The following is a 9032-nucleotide window of genomic DNA, read 5'->3' on the forward strand; positions in this document are numbered from 1 at the left end:
CTGGATACCCATGGCATAAACAACTGGGAGCACTAAATTTGCCGTGTTTTGCCACATCCCCTTTTTTACCACCCGGCTACAGCTTCCTACCACCCCGCTGAAAAAGATTTCTGGGGAGAACACTCCATTTGCATTGTCGTCATCAAGAGAAACTGCTGCGTCATCCAGCTGTGGATAAGCAAGTGCCAGTTTCAATCACTGGTTCAAATATTAACTTTTACTTTATACACAACAACCCCTCTTGTTAAAACTGGTTATTACATAAAAGAGTAGACAATCCTTTTAAGTAAGGTAAAAATTTGTTTTTTTTTTCAGTGCAACACCCTTTTTTTTTTTATTCTTTTAAAGTGCGCAGCACTGCCCTCTTATTCTCGATCGCCTAGGCGGTCAAGAATGAATGGGCTCACAAAGCCTCCCGGAATACCTACATCACGCACCCCGGGAGGTTCTTGGGCACTTTTTGCTCAAAGGGAAAAATTTGCCGATCTCACGCATTCTACGTCACTTGATATCACGCCTGGGTTGGGTGACGTAGGAAGTACAGAAGATGGCGGCACCTGCTCCAGGACAGATCCTGGGCAGATGCAGGACACTCAAGGAGGGATTGGACTGCCCTGCAGGATTGAAGGTAATTGTATTGTTTTTTTTTTTGCAGTTTGAGTTTAGTTTCTCTTTAACCACCTGGGCGGTTAGCCCGAACCTGGTTCGGGGTAAGAAAACTTGATACAAGCGTTTACCCCGTACCAGGTTCAGGGGTAGCTAAAAGTATAAACATGCGTTACAGTGCAATCTGATTGTCATACAACATTGTATGACAATCGGATTACAACTAAAAACAAATACTTACCTTGTCCCCGCAGTTACTCCGGAGACACCTGTCCTCTTCTGTCTTCTCCTGACATGTGCAGTGACGATCTCTGGGCTTTCCCGGTGACGCCGCTACATGCGTCGGTAGGGGCGGGAGGCGGGGCGGGAAATTCAAATCACTTTGTACTCGATTCAGTACAAAAAAGCTGTCATGGAAAAATAAGACATCTCCTGAAAATAAGACCTAGGGCATATTTTGGCATTTCAAAAAATATAAGACAGTGCCTTATAATCGGGGAAACAGGGTATTTATGTGGTTTTGGCTATAGGTATGTGACGTTGTACTCTGTTTTAAGATTTACCACACTAGGGGGCTGTTTTAGAAAAATATATTACTATACAGTATACCGAATTATTGCATTTTCAGTATTTTGATTTATTTATGTATTCTTGTTTAAGCTGATTTTTGTGTTTTTTATTTAATTTTATTACTAAAGTCTTTTTTTTTTTATATGATTGTGTGTTTAAAACTTTATTGAATCAGAATATCTACAAAACCCTTGTTTAAACATATTTCTGTAAGTTACAGGTCTACAATTTAAACAAAAAAAATTCATGAAAAACAGTGTACCGCTTTTGGTACAGAAATCTAGACATCAGTGTAACGCCCAGGTGGTTAATTTCCAAACAGACGACCTAAAGTAGCTATGGGAGCCCCTGGGTGGGCAGTGGATGACAGCCTAGAACCAAGACACCAGTGGAGGAAGTATCTCTATAAGCAACTGAGTAGAGTCTCAGAATAGAAAGTTATCAAAATGTCATGCACACAAAGTTCAAAATCTTAGAAATCGTCAGTGGATATGTACAAAGGAGAAAGAGCCTCAGCCATAGACGATTTTGAAGAGTATGCAGGGGATAAAGGTTCTCAGTCTCAGAGTTCTGATTTTACGTGCATTTTATTATACAGAGGGCATTTAGGAACAGTCTTAAGAACATACTGGGTACACAGAATTTATTATCAGTCCTAACCACATTATGTAGTGGGGGGTTGCAAGAATAAGGACGTCTGGAGGAAAGATGGATGATACACCAGGTGGGGGGGATCTCTATCGCTACTGACGTTTATGTTATGTAGTAGGTTAATGAGAAAGTCACAATCCACCTCCCACACATTCCAGTCCCCAGGACCTCACCTGCCGGTAATGAACTACCTCACTCCACCTCACATCGCTCCAAACACCTCTGCCGGGGTAGCGACTAGTTCCAAACCAGTAGAAGGACCTGGAAGTGACGGCAACCAGAAAACCGGAAGTGGGCGGGGCTTCAAGGATCAAACTTCAAGTCTGGAAAACTGCAATTGAAAAGCAACACACAGCAAAAAAGGGGATTTTTTTTTCTGTGTGATTTAGTTATTATAAACGGTCAGGTTATTTCTGAGGTGTCATGCTCTTATTGTAGAGCGCACTGGTAGTTATGTAGGGGGATAAAAGAGAGACAGGCGATAGGGGGGCACTGACATTGCAGGGTGATGATGGTGTTCAGGAAGGGCATGTTAGGTGATTGGTATTATTACAGTATGAAATGGGAGTGAACTGGTATTATTGCAGGGAATATGGAAGGATGGGGGAAAGTGAGGACAAGTGTTTTGTATACTGGTGTTCTTGCAGGTTAATATGGGGGTACAGCATGGGGTGAGAAAGGTGATGGGGTGCTCTCCTATTGTTGTAAGGGGATATGGCGGTACAGGTGGAGGAGAGACAGGTGAGGAGTTTATTAAAGCAAAGAAGTGGAATATTCTGGAATGGCCAAGTCACCTGATCTGAACCCAATTGAGCATTTCACTTGTTTAAGACTAAACTTCGGACAGAAAGTCCCACAAACACACAGCAACTGAAAGCCACTGCAGCAAAGGCCTGGCAGAGCATTAATAGGAGGAACCCCGGCATCTGGTGATGTCCATGAGACTACAGGCTGTCATTGCCAGCAAAAGGGGTTTTATCCAAGTATTAGAAATGAACATTTTATTTTCACTTTTTTCATTTGTCCAATTACTTCTCAGCCCCTGAAATGAAGTGATTGTGTTACAAAAAAGCTTTAGTTCCTCATTTTTTATATAATCTTTTTGGTCAACCCACTGAATTAAAGCTGAAAGTCTGCAGGTCATCTGAGTTGTTTCATTTAAAATTAATTGTGTTAATGTACAGAACTAAAATTAGAAAAAAAGTTGTCTGTCCAAATATTTATGGACCTAACTGTATCAAGATTTGGTCAAGCATTGCTTATGCAGCCTGAAACGCATGAAAAATACAATACAGCACCATCTAGTTGCCATGAAAACATGATTTAACTTATTTATTATTACTTATTACTTAAGTACTTAACACATTCTAATAATTGAATCTATTCTGTAACTGGATGATAACATGCCTTTGCTGGGAACCTCTGGAAAGCCTCTGGAATGTTGCATCAGACTGCTATACATTCTTGGATGATATGTGCTTCCACTACCAAGCTGGGGTGAGTAAGTGAATATACAGTGGGCCAAGGCCTAAAATGGCATTCAAACCTGCATTAACACCCTGAAAGGCTGTAAAAGCAAGAAATATGTTTTGCAATAAGTGTATTTGTCCCTGGAAGTTTTATATACTAGTTGAATTATGTAAATACCTAAATAATGCATACAATCCAGTTTTTAATGAGCAAAATTAAGTTAAGCAACAACACAACATCTGTTCATTTCTAAGAGTGCCTGACCCTGCTTGTGAGCTTGGCAATCAATGAGCTTTGATGTTGTCTCCTCCCTCTCTTTCCCCTCTCTCCCCCCACTGTTTCCCCCCTCTCTCTCTCCACCATCTCCCCCTTCTTTCTCTCTCTCTCTCTCTTTACCCTCTTTCTCTCCCTCCCCTCTCTTTCTCCTCTCTCTTTATCTCACCCCTCCCTCTCTCCCTCTCTTACCTCTTTCTCTCTCTTCCCTCTCTCTATATTCACTCTCTCTCTCTATCTCACCCCTCTACCTTTCTCTCACCTCTCTCTCTCTCTCTCTCTCTCTCTCTCTCTCTCTCTTCCCTCTCTCCTTTCTCTTTCCTCTCTCTTTCCCCCCTCTCTCTTTCCTCTCTCTCTCCTCTCTCTTTCTCTCCCCCCTCCCTCTCTCGCTTACCCCCCTCTCTCTCTCTTTCTCTCTCTCTAATTCCTCTCTCTCTCTCTCTCTCTATTTCTCTCTCTAATTCCTCTCTCTATCTCTCTCTTCCTTCTTGTTAGCACTGCAGGTCGTGCCGGCGCCGCTGCTCCTAATCGCAGGCATGGGCGCCGGGTTCTATCTCTCAGGTAACACTACCTATGTTCCATAGGACAACTACTTGACCTCATACCTCTGTTCCTTTACATACAAATAGACAGCTTCAGGTACTTGGGCATACATAACTTGAGGGAGCTGAGTGATTCTCTGTAGTACTGTAATCTTACAGTGGGGTATTTCAGAGGGGTTACAAGTCATACGGTAACATACATCTCCCTGGGTAATATTTACAGTAAGTGTAAATATCATAAACTTTTCCGGGGAATCATAGGTTTTACAGTTATTGCAAAAGTTATACGGGTTATGAAGTAAATGTATATCACTTTCAGTAACATCAGTGTCATTGTAGATATTGCTAAAGACTCTAAGCAGTATACTGACTGGAGTGGAGACAGCAATCAAACAAGAAGTTAACATATCCTGGGTACTATGCATATCAGGTAAGCAAAAACTAGAGCTATTTTATATTTCTTTGGCAATACGTTCCCATATGTTACCCTGGAAGTCCGTCCAGTCACTATACTCAAATCCTCGCCGGTGCATATACAGGGTAGAGTCATTCTTTAGCCTATGGCTTGATTGGAGACAAATGAAGGGCAAATCTTGAGGGTGATAATGGAAAGTTGTTGTGACCCAAACAAGACAGAATATAACCATCAGGGCTCCAAAACTGCAGACAAGCATTTGGGCTGGTACTTGTGGATCAAGAAGCATCATCCTGGCACTGGATCAGCGGTGCCTTTTTCACTCTTGAGGCGTGTATCAAGGTGGGTCCTCCACTGGTCAGCACGGCTGTTCTAGTAATGGCTTGCATGGTAACCGGGGGTCCAAAGGGTGGATCCAAGAATTTGTGCTTGTGCAGAGCTTTGACCAACATTAGGTCTCCGGGCTTTATTGGGTGTATCGGTTGATCTGTAGGGAGAGGAAAAGAAAGAGATATCTCCGTAGTTGCTGTTCAATTTTTCAATTAACTTTGCTACATATTGATCCTGAATTTGTTGTAAGTCTTCCCGGTAGTAAGATAAGGGGTTCTTTAGCCCAAAGGGTGGTAAATAGGCATCCCATTAAAATTTCAAAGGGTGATAGCTTATTAACAGGATTGGGTGTCATTCTTATTTCTGCTAGCACAGTTGGTAGGTATTGGTCCCACTTATGGAATGTACCTCCAGTTGCTTTCCTAAGTTTGTCTTTCAATGTCCTATTCATCCTTTCTACTACTCCAGCACTCTGGGGGTGATATGGGATGTGGACCTTCCATTCCTTGTTCATCATTTTTGAAATCTACTGTGTGACTTTAGTAGTGAATGGAGTGCCATTTTCTTATTCATTATATATATTGTCTTCCCATTGAGCTTATTCTCACTGGGCATCCAAATTTGGGGATACTTGCATAGTATCTTAGCTACTGTCCTTGCCTTTTCTTTCCTGACTACAAAAGCTTCTACCCATCTGCTGAATCTATCTGTAATCACTAACATAATCTGACATCCGTTGGAAGCCTTTGGCATGTGTGTGAAGTCAATTTCTAACTCTTGTAATGGACCCTGTGTAGGTAACAAATGTTCATGTTGTCCTGCTTTCTTTCCTTGCACATTATTTCTGGCACATGTTAGACAACGGGAAAGTATGGCTTGTGTGTGTGCCTTTAAATTCTGGGCACAAAATCGCTTGTTTATTTCTTGTGTTGTGGTCTTAATATTCCCAATGCAGGGGCAGAGGTCAGGGATTCTTTTAACATCACATATGCTTTAGTCATTTCAGGTAACCATTGAATGTTGTTAGGAGCACTAGTGGTGGTACTGGGATGGAGCTGTGAGTCCCAATACGAGCAGTCAGGAAACCAGTGTGAGCAAAAATTGATCATGCCAATAGTGTTGTTGTTCGAATTCCGGTCGTCCTAATGTTCGAATTCGGGTGGACCCGACCCGAATTTTGCTGAATTCGAATCCCCGAATTCGACCCTCCCACAATGCCTAGGGACCTCCCCCATGATGCCTAGGGCCCTCCAATTAGAGCAGGGATGCCCCCCTCCATGTTTGTTGTGGCAGGCAGCCACATTTCCCACTCCTGACAGAGATTTGCTGATAGCATCACAACCTTTCTGTGCTGCTTGGCTTGCTTTGTCAAAGTGAAAAAAAAGTGCTTTACTTTGTTAGACTGTGTCACACTCACACTATTAGTCAGATAGATTGTTGGATTGTACTGTATCTGTGCAGTCCTGAAATCTACTGTACTCAGATAGGAAGAGTGTTTCACGGATGGATGGATGGATGGATGGATGGATGGATACACGCAGCCAGAGGCAGGGTCCCCTCGCTGACTGCGTGCACAGTATAACACTTGTACTGAGGGACAGACGCAGTGTATACTGCAGTATATAGTTTGTATACTGTGCTGCATATTACAAGTGTCACCACTGAAGGAAAGTGCTGCATACAACACACACAGCGCACTTGCATTTTTTGTGTCAACCCCCCCCAATCAAAAAAAACACTTACTGTAAAAATTGGCATATACATATAGCATATTAGCTATATGCCACATAAAGAAAAACATTTGTACAATGTCTGGCCAAAGAGGAAAGGGCAGCTTTGGCAGGGGTGCTAGCAAGCAAAGCAGTATGAGTTTGTTTTTAGCTGCAGACCCAAGAACAAGAAGCGCTGCTGTTGGTGGTGGGCGTCCATTATTACCACACCATGAACAAGATGTAGTGGAGTACATGGCCCAGCCTGGGTCTAGTGATTATACCCCCTCTTCATCCCAGTCCCAGACACAGGCCTTACAGGTGTCCCAAACAGTCCATGATACACCTGTTCCTCCTAGCTAGAAAGTCACGTGTACGGCAGTATGTAGAGGAGTCCCACCGAGGGGTTGGAGAGGCGGAGTTACAATCATTCATTGAAGATGCTCAGTTGTTTCACCCATCTGACGAAGAGAATCAGTTCACAGGCTTTCCCCCCAGTTACTTTTCACCAGAACACTCTGAGCCAGACGAGCCAATTCCAAAAGGCCGCTGCTTCCTTTCGGCACATACAGGGAAACTCTCATCTGATGATGATGATGTCCTTGATCCGACATGGAGCGAACAAGGAGATCATCATAGGCAGGAAGAAGAGGAGGAGGAGGTTGCAGAGCGCCATCAAAGGGGGAGAGGGAGGAAGAGGGTTAAAGCTGCCCACACTCTGCATTCTTCACGTACCAGTGAGGCATGTCATAGTCGTCCATTGTCGGAAGCTGTCTCCACAGCTGTGCCTCAACAACCGCCACCACGAGCACCAGCTCCAGAGCACCTTTTGGCCCAGTTAGATGTTCGCCAGTGTGGGCATTTTTTAATGTCCATAGTGATGACAACACTATGGTCATCTGTAAACTGTGTGCTCAACACTTGAAACGAGGCAAAAACCCAAACAAACTTGGAACAAGTTGCATGAGCATCCATTTAAAAAGCCACCACCCAGGACCCTGGCAGGAACACCTGGTCAAAGCACAGAGCTCTGTGCTCCACCCAAGAAGCAAGCTCAAACTGCTCGATCCTCCTCCGCTGCCTTTCCTCCTTCTGCCACTAAAGTTTCCAGTGCTGCTGCCAGCAATTTGAGTGTGGCATGTAGCCGATCATTACCTTTTTCAGGCTCCACCAGCGGTGAGCAGGAGCTCCAACGCAGATCAGCTGCTGTTTGTCGTGGAGACCCAGCACCAGCCCCTCCCATTCGGCAGCATCTGTTCACCACCAGCAACAACCTGCAGTTTGCTATTTCGGTGCACAATTCAGAAGTTGCTACGCAGTCCTGAGGTTGCAAAGCCTGGGTTCCCTCAGCCACTCGGGTGCAGCCATTCTAAGTGCCTTGCGGGAGCAGGAGGACATATGGATAGCTCCTAACAGACTTCAGCCAGGCAAGGTCGTGTGTGACAACGGGGCCAATCTAATGGCAGCCCTGTGTTGTGGGAAACTCACACACGTACCTTGCCTGGCTCACGTCATGAACCTGATAGTACAGCGCTTCCTTAGGAATTACCCAGGGCTCCAGCCACTGTTGCTGAAGGCCAGAAAGTTGTCAGCGCATTTTCGCTGGTCGTACACAGCCAGTGCCAGATTGGTGGATTTACAGCGAAATCTCAACCTGCCAGTGCACCGGTTAATTTGTAATGTGGCCACACGATGGAATTCCACCTTTTACATGCTGCAGCGGCTGGCTGAACAACAGAAAGCTACTGGGTATCCAAGCTTGAGCAGTGGCCGGAGCTGGCAGAACATGCCATTCAGATCCTTGCCTGCCCAGCAGCAAGTGTGTTATCTGAAAGAGCGTTCAGTGCAGCTGGGGGCGTAGTGAGTGATAAACGGATTTGGCTTTCTGCAGAAAATGACGACCGAACCACTTTTATTAAAATGAATAAGGCTTGGATCGGCAATGACTTTAACACCCCCTCTGCAGATTCTACTGATTAGTCGCCAACTGCTGCACGGGCATTAAGATGGGAAGAGCACGTTCACAGCCTTTTGGCATCTCCTTCTACTCCTCACCCTAGTGGCCCTCTACCTCTACTCTGTCTCTGAGGTTTATAACTTGATATGGAGCTGTGTAACTGGCAAATATTTTTTTACCGAGCACCTCCCTCAGGGCCCTCGGACTATATCACTTGTAATGGAGCTGTGTGATTCATAATTAAATATTTGTATTTTTAGTAGAGAAATACATACATTTTTCTGTCCTTTTGGATAGATAGCAAGTGGTATCAGAAATAAATATCTGTATTTTTTTACAGAAATACAGAAATTTTTCTGCTTATTTTGATATATTGCAAGTGGTATCATAATTAAATATCTGTATTTTACAGAAATACATTTTTATGGCTTTTTGGATAGATAACAAGTGGTATCAGAATTAACTTTCTGTATTTTTTTACAGAAATACAGACATTTTTCTGTTCATTT

The 9032-nt window shown here is 43.8% G+C and overlaps 1 protein-coding gene across 1 annotated transcript in view; it reads right to left on the reverse strand.

Moving 5' to 3' along the window:
- Positions 1-2095, reverse strand: part of LOC140342851 (zinc finger and BTB domain-containing protein 34-like) — a 29149-nt gene extending 27054 nt beyond the window's left edge. Inside the window, exon 1 of the mRNA XM_072429219.1 lies at positions 2001-2095. The gene's annotated coding sequence lies outside the window, so the exon portion shown is untranslated. The remainder of the gene's footprint in view (positions 1-2000) is intronic.
- Positions 2096-9032: the final 6937 nt, after the last annotated feature.

Source organism: Pyxicephalus adspersus, chromosome W (genome assembly GCF_032062135.1).
Source record: "Pyxicephalus adspersus chromosome W, UCB_Pads_2.0, whole genome shotgun sequence".
Taxonomy (NCBI): domain Eukaryota; kingdom Metazoa; phylum Chordata; class Amphibia; order Anura; family Pyxicephalidae; genus Pyxicephalus; species Pyxicephalus adspersus.